Genomic DNA, 12,902 nt, shown 5'->3' with positions numbered 1-12,902 from the left:
GTTGTTTTGGTATTATTATTATTATTATTATTATTATCATTATCATTGCCACTGCAATAAATAGCAGTATTAACAAACTTTACTTTTTTTTGTATCAGTTGTATTAATTATTCACCCCACTCATGACTCCGTGCCGTACCTACTTCTGATTATACAAACTGGTTAACACTACACCTCGCAGTCAGATCTGCTCAGTTGAGAAAGGCGCTACAAGTGGCGAGCTAGCCAGGAGTCTTGTAATGGGTGAATAATTGAACAATTCCACAGTGCCTTTAATTTGAATGTGTTAGTAACAAAAGAAAAAAAATGGATGTTGTTACTCAGTTGGGTTTAAACATGCAACGATCTGTGTTAGTTACTGGCATTCAGAGCTGTGATGACGAAAAAGAGATGGTTGAACGTTTACAATGTTATGGTACAGTAAAGGATGTTTTTCATGTTAGTGATTCACAAAGTGCATTTTATAAAAACCTGATTGTCGAGTTTGAAGAAGATTCTACATTAATTGCATTACAACCCCTTTTCCCATATAGTTACCCTTCCCGAACCAGATTAGATGTGATATTTCGTGTTACCTCTCTTGCTTCAGAGTATGCAGCCTTAGTGAGTAGCAGCAGCTCTCCCATGGACTACATTGATGAGTTGAAGAATATAGCTAAGCGAAGCGGAAAACGATTTGAGGAGGTTCTCAAAGGTGTGATGGATCAAATCAGCACACATTTGGAGATGGCAGGAGGCGAGGATGGAGGTGATGAAAGGGAGGAAGACGAGAAAGATGACATCCTCACCTTAGCACAACCTGTGCAAAGCCAGCAGACGTTGCTAACTGTGCCTCCAACTCATTCGTACACTGATTGGCAGGGAGAGCTACCTGGAGCTAGCCGCTCCCTTACACCGCCAACCCAGAGGGTTTCTTTGTCGGGGAATGACCTTATTCCACAGAACGTTCAAAAAGTTGTGGTGGAGCATGTTGTAAAAAATAGTGACTTTTCTACATCTTCACTTAGACTCCGCTCATTTTCAGGAAAAATTCCTAAACCAAGCAATGAAGCGGATTATGACTCATGGCGATCCCAAATAGAATTGTTGCTTGCTGATCCCAACCTTTCCAGATTGCATATTAATCGGCAAATTGTTGAAAGTTTGTTATCACCAGCTGCTGATTTGATTAAATGTTTGAGCCCTGGTGCATCACCTTCCACTCTTCTTCAAGTCCTTGATTCAGCTTTTCAAACAGTACAGGATGGAGAGGAGCTGTTTGCTCAGTTTTTGAACATTTTTCAGAATCCTGGGGAGCGACCATCCTCCTATCTCCAGCGATTGCAGCTTACCCTCAGCACAGTAATAAAAAGAGGAGGAATATTACCAAGAGACAAAGACACATATTTACTTAAACAGTTCTGTCGTGGATGCTGGGACAATTCAGTTATCTCTAGGTTGCAGCTTGAGGAAAAGAAAAGAAATCCTCCACCATTTTCTGAACTCCTGTTGTCACTCCGGACAGAAGAGGACAGACAAATTGCTAAAGAATCTCTAATGAGAAAGCACATTCAGTCATCTAAACAAAAAGTGACCATTCAGTCTCAGAGTACTTGCTCTTGTGGTCATGAGACAGTTAATGAAGAACTGAAAGAATTAAAAAGCAGGTTCAACAACTCCAACGGCAGATGTCTTCCTTTATGTCTAGAAAGACATCTGTTAGTGGAAAATCAGAGCTACGGCAGACCAAGTCTAAGCCAGGTACCAGCTATACCTCACCTCAGACCGTTGGAAGACCAAAGGCAGGATACTGCTTTAACTGTGGTGAAGATGGTCATATTTCTTCCCATTGTAGTAACAAAGCGAATCCAGGCCTTGTAGAACAAAAGAAGAGACAGCTCCGTCAGAAACAACAAGCATGGGATGAAAAAAATTCGAGCCAGCAGTTAAACTAAATGCAGTTTCTGCTGAGGGACACTGAGGAGCTGCTACTATTAGCTGTCCCAAACCCCATTCTGAACTGTCCTGTGTATTACCCAAGGGTCTCATTGGCATGAAGAGCATGGGCCAGATTCAAATAAAAGGAACCACCTTCAACTGTCTTCTTGACAGTGGGTCGCAAGTCACTACAGTACCACATTCATTTTATAATATGCACCTTTTTGATCATGAAATTATGCCTTTGAACAATCTGTTGGAAGTTGAGGGTGCTAATGGCCAAAATGTGCCATACCTGGGGTACATTGAATTAAATTTGACTTTTCCACCTGAATTTCTTGGCTCACTAATTGACGTGGATACCCTAGCTTTGGTGGTCCCAGACACCAAGACCACACATCCACTTTTACTAGTAGGTACAAATACCCTTGACATTGCTTACAAGAAGCACCTTGAGAGTCAGGCTACTACTTTTAAACCCACAGCCTTTGGGTATCAAACTGTCCTGAAGATTTTGCAGCACAGGCATACTCAAACCACATCTGAACATCCAGTTGTCTTAACTCTGCAGCCTGACCAACCACAAACGATATTATCTGGCCAAACTGTTGTCCTTGAGGGATGTTTGACCACACGGTTACTGAGGGAAGAGAAGGTGGTTGTTGTTGAATACCCAGCCTCTTCCTGTCTGCCTGGGGGACTTATGGTTAATACATGTCTCATTAATATACCTCAACATCGGCCTTGTAATTTGCCAGTTGTGGTAACTAATGAGTCAGACCATCCCATCATCATCCCCGCAAGAGCAGTCATTGCAGAGATTGCTGTGTTCCAGTCTGTTATCTCAAAAGAGCACAGTGTCAAAATCCATGAGTCTGTAGAGCCATTAACAACTCCGCTTCAATATAATTTTGGAGAATCACCTCTAACACCAGAATGGAAAAGTCGGATCATTTCAAAGCTCAACAACATACCAGAGGTCTTTGCCAAACACGACCTTGATTTTGGTCGAACAGACAAAGTGAAACATCAGATAAGATTGTCTGACCCTACACCATTTAAACAAAGACCACGCCCTATACATCCACAGGATGTTGATGCTGTGAGAAAGCATCTGCAAGAATTGTTTGAGTCTGGAGTAATCCGTGAATCAGAGTCTCCATTTGCCTCACCCATTGTGGTGGTTCGTAAGAAAAATGGCTCTGTACGTCTCTGTATTGATTATCGGAAACTCAACATACAAACTATTAAAGATGCTTATGCTCTTCCGAAGCTAGAAGATGCGTTTACTGCACTGGCAGGCTCTAAATGGTTCTCGGTGCTGGACCTAAAATCTGGGTATTACCAGATAGAAATGGAGGAAGCCGATAAGAACAAAACAGCATTTGTTTGTCCTTTAGGCTTCTGGGAATTTAATCGCATGCCACAGGGAGTGACCAATGCTCCACGCACTTTTCAATGACTTATGGAAAAATGTATGGGTGAGCTCCATCTGAAAGAAGTCCTGGTTTTTATTGACGATTTGATCATTTTTGCACCAACTCTTGAAGAACACGAAGAAAGATTGATGAAAGTCCTAAACAAATTAAAGGACTTTGGGCTAAAACTGTCCATTGAAAAATGTGTGTTCTTCCAAACTTCAGTGAGGTATCTTGGCCATGTTGTGTCCAAGGACGGTGTGGAGACAGATCCTGACAAAATTTCCACTCTTGCATCTTGGCCGGTGCCAAAGAATTTGAAGGAACTAAGATCGTTCCTGGGATTTGCAGGATATTATCGGCGATTTGTGAAGGATTATTCTACAATTGTCAAGCCATTACATGATCTCAATGCCGGCTATCCACCTAGCCGAAAGAAACCAAAACCTATGTTGAAACCCCAAAACTATTTCAACCCAAAAGAGCCTTTTGCTGAACGTTGGACTGAATCCTGTCAGCATGCATTTAAAACTATTATTGAAAAACTCACTACTTCTCCTGTACTTGTATTTGCAGATCCTAGTAAGCCATACATTCTCCATACTGATGCCAGTTCTGCAGGCCTTGGAGCAGTGCTATATCAAGAAATTGATGGCAAAAGTCGAGTTGTAGCTTATGCAAGTAGAGGTCTGTCTAGAAGTGAATCAAACTACCCAGCACATAAATTAGAATTTCTGGCACTGAAATGGGCAGTTACTGAGAAGTTTAATGACTACCTATATGGCACACACTTTACTGTGGTCACAGACAGCAATCCATTGACCTATCTGTTGACATCAGCTAAGCTTGATGCTACAAGTTATAGATGGCTCTCTGTTCTGTCCACATTTACTTTTAAGATTGTTTACAGAGCAGGAAAACTGAATGCTGATGCTGATGGGCTGTCCCGACGACCACATTCTGAAATGCCTGATGATTTAAAATCTTGCAAAGAAAGGGAGAGAGTGTTAAAGTTCGTTCAACATCATCTTGAGGAGCCAGGTTGCACCTCTCTTGACCAACACATTGTTGAAGCCATCTGTGACCGCCAACTGGTGCTCAGCTCAAGCAATGACCATGCCCTTGTTCTTTCTTTGACTGCTCATGTGGAAAGCCTACCTGACAGTTACACGAACGACACCCAATGTGCTACCTCTGTTCTCCCTCGGTTCTCCACTGCTGAGCTTGCTGCCAAACAGCGAGCTGATTCCACCATCCAACATGTGATTGCTCAGCTTGAGAGAGGGGAATCTCCACCGCCATCACTGAGGGATGTACTTCCAGATTTGCCACTCCTGTTGAGAGAAGTAAATAAATTGGAGCTCCGTAACAACCTTCTTCTCAGGAGATGGCAAGTGGGAAACAGAGTAGCCTATCAGTTAGTGTTACCAGAGGAGTGTCGGCATATGGTGATGATTCAGCTTCATGATCGTATGGGCCATCTTGGGATCGAGAGGACCTTAGATTTAATTCGTTCCCGGTTTTTCTGGCCACGAATGTCTCCTGATATTTATAATAAAATCAAGACCTGTGAACGATGTGTAAAAAGGAAAACCTTACCAGAACATGCTGCACCTCTCGTTAACATCAAGACATCAAGACCCCTAGAGTTAGTGTGCATGGACTTTTTGTCTTTGGAGCCAGACCGCAGAGTGAAAGATATTCTTGTGATTACAGATCACTTCACAAAATATGCTGTTGCTGTTCCAACACCAAATCAGAAAGCTCGAACTGTTGCTAAATGCTTGTGGGAAAATTTCTTTGTCCACTATGGCATTCCAGAGAGGTTACACAGTGACCAAGGACCGGATTTTGAGTCCCGTACCATCAAAGAACTTTGTGATATTGCTGGCATCCATAAAGGAAGAACAATTCCTTATCACCCTAGAGGTAACCCGGTGGAAAGATTCAATCGTACATTGCTTAACATGTTGGGGACATTAAGTGAGCAGAATAAATCGAGATGGAAAGATTTTGTGAAACCACTTGTACACGCATATAATTGCACTAAGAATGATGTCACAGGGTTTTCTCCATACGAACTAATGTTTGGTCGCCAACCTCGTCTTCCCATAGATGTGGCTTTTGGGTTACCACTGGAAGAAGACACCTCTACCTCTCACCTGCAATATGTCCAAGGATTGAAAGCACGTCTACAAGATGGTTATCAGTTGGCTGTGAAGAACTCAGAGAAGGTGATGTCCCGCAACAAGGCCTCTTTCGATCGGCATGTTACTATTTCTGAACTTGCCGTGGGAGACAGGGTCCTTGTTAGAAATGTCCGACTGAGAGGAAAGCAAAAATTGGCTGACAAATGGGAACCTGACATATATGTAGTGGTAAAGAGGGCTGGCAATCTCCCTGTTTATACCGTAAAACCAGAGAACCAGAATAAACCTCTCAGAACACTCCATCGTGATCTTTTGTTGCCTTGTAATTACTTATCTGAGCAGAGCTCTGAAAGAAACTTGCCTATGAAGAGAAAAAAACACCTGTCTGTGAACTTACCTGATCCTGACAATAAAGAAACATCAGAGGATGAGATCATCTCACCTTTATATGATCCCTCTTCCTTCGAGCCTGTGAAATTCATCACTGCTGTTAATTTACCATTACCTCCTGTCCAACAATCTGTTCCACCTGTAGATTTACCTGAAGTTCCTGATCAGTCCCCATCCTCTGCTGCAGAAGAGGATTTAGAAAAGGAATTTCCAGTTGTCTCAGAGGAGCTAACGGGATTTCAACCTGTGGACAGAGAGGCAATATCCATCAGTTTAAAATCTGATGATTCTGCAGGAGATGCTGTTGGAGGCCCTGCAGCTGAGGGAAGTCCTGCTCCTGAGCCAGTCACTTCAGAGCCTTTCACTAATAATATTGAACCAGACGTGGACTCAAATGTTCAACCAGAACCATCAAGCCCTGAACCAGAACCATTAAGTTCTGAACCAGAACCATCAAGTCCTGAACCAGAACCATCAAGTCTCGAATCAGAACCATTTTTGCGGAGGTCAACACGAGCAAGAAGACCACCAGAAAGTCTACAGTACTCTCAACTGGGTCACCCAATGTTAAAGAGTATCCAGTTATTGCTTCATGGACTGACCACTGCATTTTCACATGCTCTTGAAGGGACAGAAGAGGAGGAACGCATGACTATTCCTGCCATCCAGACTCAACCTGGTCCATGTACGGGGACGTGCATGGGATCAGGGGGGGAATGTGTAACCCAGGTGTCCGCCATGACTCAATCACCTTCCCTTTAAGCTGTCCCTTTAAGTTGATTGTCATGTGTGCTTCCGGGTTTTGTTTTTCTTCCCCACCTTGCTGCTACTCACTGTTGGTTGTCGTGTTGGTTGTTTGTAAAACAACCTGGAGTGTCTGAATCGACTCATCACTCATATGTAATCTCTAAAACTTGAAGATTGCGGTTGTGATCCATTGAGAGCTGGTAAACCTTCCTGTTTTGAGCAAGTTATCATTGCATCTACCTCCTCAGATAATCCGTTACTCGACGGTCAGGTTTTTTTTCCGCCTTTGCTGTTGCATTGACTCACTTGATGATGGAAGATGGCGAGCTACCCACCCACCATCTGGTGGTAGGAAAACGGAACTACACTTTCCCTACAGAAACGAACTAAAAACTCTGAGTATTGAAAAGGGAACATAATTATTCTCTTTTTGTTCTTGGATCTATTGTGGACTCTATTACGTTTGAAGTATCACTGATTATTATTATAATTGTTTTTGTTGGGGTTTTTTTTTTCCCTTTCTATTTTTGGAAATTTATTGTTTTGTTGTTTTGGTATTATTATTATTATTATTATTATCATTATCATTGCCACTGCAATAAATAGCAGTATTAACAAACTTTACTTTTTTTTTGTATCAGTTGTATTAATTATTCACCCCACTCATGACTCCATGCCGTACCTACTTCTGATTATACAAACTGGTTAACGCTACACCTCGCAGTCAGATCTGCTCAGTTGAGAAAGGCGCTACATAAAGCTGGAAACAAACCACTCACAAACATGATCCCAGTCTGTGAAACTAAACAAACCAGCAGACTGAAGTTTACGCAAGCGACTATCTCTATGTGTTCGTCCAGTAGGAGTAAATGCTGGTTTAGGTTCTGATCTGACGTGTTTGAACCGATAAACTGTTAGTGTTTGGTGCCTTGGGATCCATTTATCATGTTGATTTAAGGGAGGAGGATCATTTTTAGCTTAAACTTATGAAAACACCACATTTAAGATTAAAATATTACAACTGACCAATAAAACAGAAACGTGGGCTAAATGAAAAGTATGCATGCCTGCTTATTTCAAAAAAATACTTTTAATCTGAAAAACATTCTTGAAAACATTCTTCAACACATTTAAATGTATTTAATATGACTGTACTTCCAGATGATGCCCTGAGTAAATGGGACGTTTCATTTTTATTTTTGTGTGGATAGTTTTAAACCAACTTTAAGAAACTGATGACCAATTTAAGGAACTGTCGTGGAAAAAACTATTTCCAAGCACTGCTCAGGTGAAATCACTCAATCAGGTTTATTCATATATTGTGCACAATACAGAGACAATCAGTAATGAAGCAGGTCTGGATGAAAAGCTCTGCCAGGCAGAGACACACATGAGTTTTATACAAAGGGATAAGGGATCCTAAGCCTGGGAAACAGACTGGTTCCCATGCAGATGGGGAAAACAACATCCAACCTTGTACATGTAACCAAAATAGTTTAACTTGATGGGAATATACTGGAACTTAGAATAAACATATAGCAATACAACTAGCAGGTATGACCTTATTGTAATTTTTCTACATCAGGAACTTCATATCTGTCCTTCTTCCTCATTTTAACAAAGTTCCTTTAAGGGAGAAGGAATCAAATCACAGTCTGTTATTCAAAATGTAGAGTCAAAATGGCCGCAGTGAGAACATTAATCTTTCTGATTTTACTGGAAATAAAAGAGACTGAATCAGGTGATCTACTAATTCATAGATCAGTCCTGTAACAACTATTTTATTATTTTGACTCTGATGTTAATTTGATGGCATTTATAGGTGTTTTGACATAGAGTTTGCTTCTACTAAATATGTTACATTTTAAAAATAATGCTATAAAAAAGTGACCCAATGGTTCTGTTATCAGACCAGATTCCTTAAATAAGGAATCCTTAAATAAATTATCTCCCAGGTCATGTTTACATTTCTGTTTTCTAAATATCTTTAAATGTCTTTTCTGTTTCTCCATGGGCATGTAAATGCATCTTGTAAACACAGATAAAGATATAAAAACTGTTAAGAAATGAAAAGTATCTAAATGATGCAGGAGCACAACCTGGTCAGGACAGAGATGAAGTATATTTAGGTTTCCTCCAGGGTAGATGAGAGAACTGCTTAGGTTTACAAACTGAAGGTTAGCGTCTCTAACAATGAAGAAAAAAAAACTTAGAACATTGTTAGAAGAATCTCCCTGTGTGAAGCTCAAACCACTAGAGGGCGCACTTCACCACAGAAACTCACTGTGCTCAGAAATGAAGGCGATGATAGTCGCTCAGTATTTAATAGGGCCAAATATTAAAGCTAGACGTATGATTATTAAATTATTCTAATTCTACAAATAAAACCAAAAATTCATTCTTTCTTGTTTTACCAAGAAATTGAGACTAAAATACAACTGAAAGTTTTTTCAGTGTTAGAAATAAATGTCAGTAAAATCCGTAAATATCAGGAGAGAGACTGAAAATCTCTATGGTTCTGAAAACCATCACAACGCGTCAGTGTCTGACGTCATCACCTGTAGTGATGTGTCGGTCGCGAACGATCCGCTCTAAGAGCCGGCTCTTTGAAGTGAAGGATTGGAACCGGCTCCACATTGGGAGCCGTTTTAGGATCCTATGTCAGGTCTAAATACCTATTAAACAAACACAGGAAAGACAAGAGAGTTGGTTTCTTTGTTTCTCGCGAGGAGAACGGACAGAGATGTGCTTTCAGTTACAAATCTCCAACCGCTCTGAAACACATTTGTCCGCTCCTCTCTTTTTATTATTTTCAGAGTCCCTATCTACGGTGGCCGACAGGTGCAAATGCGCAGCAAAAGAGAAAACGTGCAAACAAAAAAAAAACACGCGCACAAATTAAATGCGGCAAGCAAAAAGCGAATAAAATGCAGCAAACAAAAAGAGAGACGCAAACAAAAAAGAAGACACCCCCGAATGAAATGCAGCAAACAAAAAGTGAGACGCAAACAAAAAAGAAGACACCCCCGAATGAAATGCAGCAAACAAAAAGTGTTGAAAACGGAAGTGCTCCAGACCACTAGGGGGAGTCAAAGAAAATAGTATTCATTTCTATGGGACCAGATGCAAGATCTGGCAAAAATTAAAAGTAAATTCAAACAACAAACGTTTTTCCTTAAGAATGTGCGGCATGTTAAAACGCAGATGTTCCCTTCCAGTTCTACGCTGGAACTTGCTGTTCTCAACATGCATCCTGGGTAATCAGCAGGTTGCAATTCAAGCCGCAACAAGCCAAGCACTGAAAAATAGTATTCATTTCTATGGGACCAGATGCAAGATCTGGTCCCATAGAAATGAATACTATTTTCTTTGACTCCCCCTAGTGGTCTGGAGCACTTCCGTTTTCAACACTTTTTGTTTGCTGCATTTCATTCGGGGGTGTTTGCATCTCTCTTTTTGTTTGCGTCTCTCTTTTTGTTTGCTGCATTTCATTCGGGGGTGTCTTCTTTTTTGTTTGCGTCTCACTTTTTGTTTGCTGCATTTCATTCGGGGGTGTCTTCTTTTTTGTTTGCGTCTCTCTTTTTGTTTGCTGCATTTTATTCGCTTTTTGCTTGCCGCATTTAGTTTGTGCGCGTGTTTTTTTTTTTGTTTGCATGTTTCTCTTTTGCTGCGCATTTGCACCTGTCGGCCACCGTACCTATCACAGAGAGCACTGCAACTCTAAGGGGTGGGGTCAAAGCATTTTAGTTGCAGTGCTAAATGACAATCACTAACTAAACACATGTTATCTACACTCTAGATCCCTCTTGCTCCAGGCACGGCGTCGAATAGGACACGTTGTATAGCTTCAAAGCAACGGCTTTGTAGCACAAAGAAGAACAAAGCAGAGTTTATTGCAGGACTGTAAAACTCTGCTGGGAGCAACTAACACCTCCATCTCCCAAGGAGGCCTTAGGAAGGAATCAGAGTTATTTAACACACAGAAACATTACTTATACTAAGAGTAAAAAAGAAAAAGCATATAAGTAAACATTATCTAAATGTAACTACAAGGCTACATAATACAACGAATATTTGATAATACTAGTAATACAATTTACCCAACATCCTATTTGGGAGCCGGGTTTTTTTCTACAGTATATCGCTGTCTCTCCGCCTCCCTGTCGTTGTGCTTGTGCTCTGCAAGTGCCAGAGCCGATAGTTTTTCCCCACATCGTTTTTTTTTTGTCCTGCGGTGCCTCGCTGTCTCTCCCCTCCTCCCCCCTTCTCCCTCTCCTTGCGCGTTTTGCTCTTCTGCCAGTGCTAGAGCGGAGAGTTTTTTTCCCTTGGTCGGTCCACTGCCCTCATGTCAAGCGTGTGCTCCACACATCTGACCAATCACACATAGTTTCAATTAATAATGTGGCGGGAATACACTGAAAAAAAAGTTTATCTCCACTTTTTTTGTGGAAACGGCAGGCAATTGGCCAAGCTGTATAGCGTTCGTGGGCAGGTGTTTATCAATCAATCAATCAATCAATCAATCAATCAATCAATCAATCAATCAATCAATCAGCTTTATTGTCAATTCCTCTTACATGTCCAGACATACAAGGGAATCGAAATGACGTTTCTCACTATCCCACAGTGATACAAGACAGGGCGTTACTAACATTGAGTAACAATAAAAGACACAGTCTAACTAAAATTATCCTAAACAATTAATAAATAGATGTACAATAACTAGACATATAGCGTAAAAAGTTTTACAACTGAGAATGTATATGTTTATATATATATAAGTATATGGAGATATACAGATGAAAAAAGTGGCAGAAGTGCAGAGTTTAAATGCCGAATTTGCCCTCTATGTTAGGAGGAAGGGCAGTTGTGCAACGTTCTGGGTTTCTTCTTCTTCATCTTCTTGGCCGCTTTGATGCTGAGGGGAGGGAATTCAGCATCCTCACAGCCTGATGGATGAAACTGTTGGAGAGTCTGGTGGTGCGGGAGCAGAGGCTTCTATATCTTTTCCCGGAAGGCAGGACACTGAACAGTTTGTGGGCAGGATGATTTAGATCTCCCACAATCGTGACCGCTTTCTGGGTGAGTCGGGTGGTGTACAGGTCTTGCAGGGCGGGGAGTGGGGCACTAATGATCTTAGAGGCTGTTTTCACCATGCGCTGCAGGGCTTTTCTGTTCTGTTCTGTGCAGCTTCCGCCCCACACTGTGATGCAGCTAGTCAGGGTGCTTTCTATGGTGCCTCTGTAGAAAGTGCTCCAGATGGGTGGTGAAGCACTTGCCTTCTTGAGCTTGCGCAGGAAGTAGAGGCGTTGTTGGGCCTTCTTCACAAGTGATGTGGTGTTGGTGGTCCAGGAGAGGTCTTCACAGATGTGCACCCCAAGGAATTTTGTGCTGCCTACTCTCTCTACTGCAGCGCCATCTATGGTCAATGGTGGGTGTTCGATATGGCCCTTCCTGAAGTCCATAACAATCTCCTTGGTTTTGCTGACATTTAGCAAGAGGTTGTTGTTGCTGCACCACTTGGTCAAAAGATGGACCTCCTCCCTGTAGTGGGTTTCATCGCCCTTGGTGATGAGGCCCACAAGAGTTGTGTCGTCTGCAAACTTTACTATATGGTTGGAGGTGTGGGTTGTTGTGCAGTCATGTGTCAGCAGGGTGAAAAGCAGAGGACTGAGCACACAGCCCTGGGGGGCGCCTGTGTTCAGGGTAATACTGCTCGAGGTTAAGTTGCCAACCCGTACTGCTTGAGGCCTCTGAGTGAGGAAATCCAGCAGCCAGTTGCAGAGGGAGGTGCTAATCCCCAGCTTGTCCAGTTTGCAGATAAGTTGTTGTGGTATTATGGTATTGAATGCTGAACTGAAGTCAATGAACAGCATTCTCACATAAGAGTCCTTTTTGTCCAGGTGGGTGAGGGCAGGGTGGAGGGCAGAGCAGATTGCATCCTCTGTGGATCGTTTTGCTCTGTATGCAAACTGAAAAGGGTCCAGGGTAATGGGAAGGTTGCACTTGACATGGGCCATGACTAGCCGTTCAAAGCACTTCATGATAATGGATGTCAGTGCCACTGGACGGTAGTCATTGAAGCAGGATGGAGAGGATTTCTTTGGCACTGGTATAATGGTTGCGGTTTTGAAAAGTGATGGAGCAGTGGCTTGTTCCAGGGAGATGTTAAAGACATCGGTGAAGACATCTTTTAGCTCCTCTGCACAGTCTTTCAACACACGACCTGGGATGTTGTCTGGTCCCGCTGCTTTCCGGGGGTTGATTCTGGCCAGTGTCC

This window comes from Xiphophorus maculatus, chromosome 13, assembly GCF_002775205.1.
Source record: "Xiphophorus maculatus strain JP 163 A chromosome 13, X_maculatus-5.0-male, whole genome shotgun sequence".
In the NCBI taxonomy this organism is placed as follows: domain Eukaryota; kingdom Metazoa; phylum Chordata; class Actinopteri; order Cyprinodontiformes; family Poeciliidae; genus Xiphophorus; species Xiphophorus maculatus.
Note: the sequence above shows the minus strand (reverse complement) of the source record.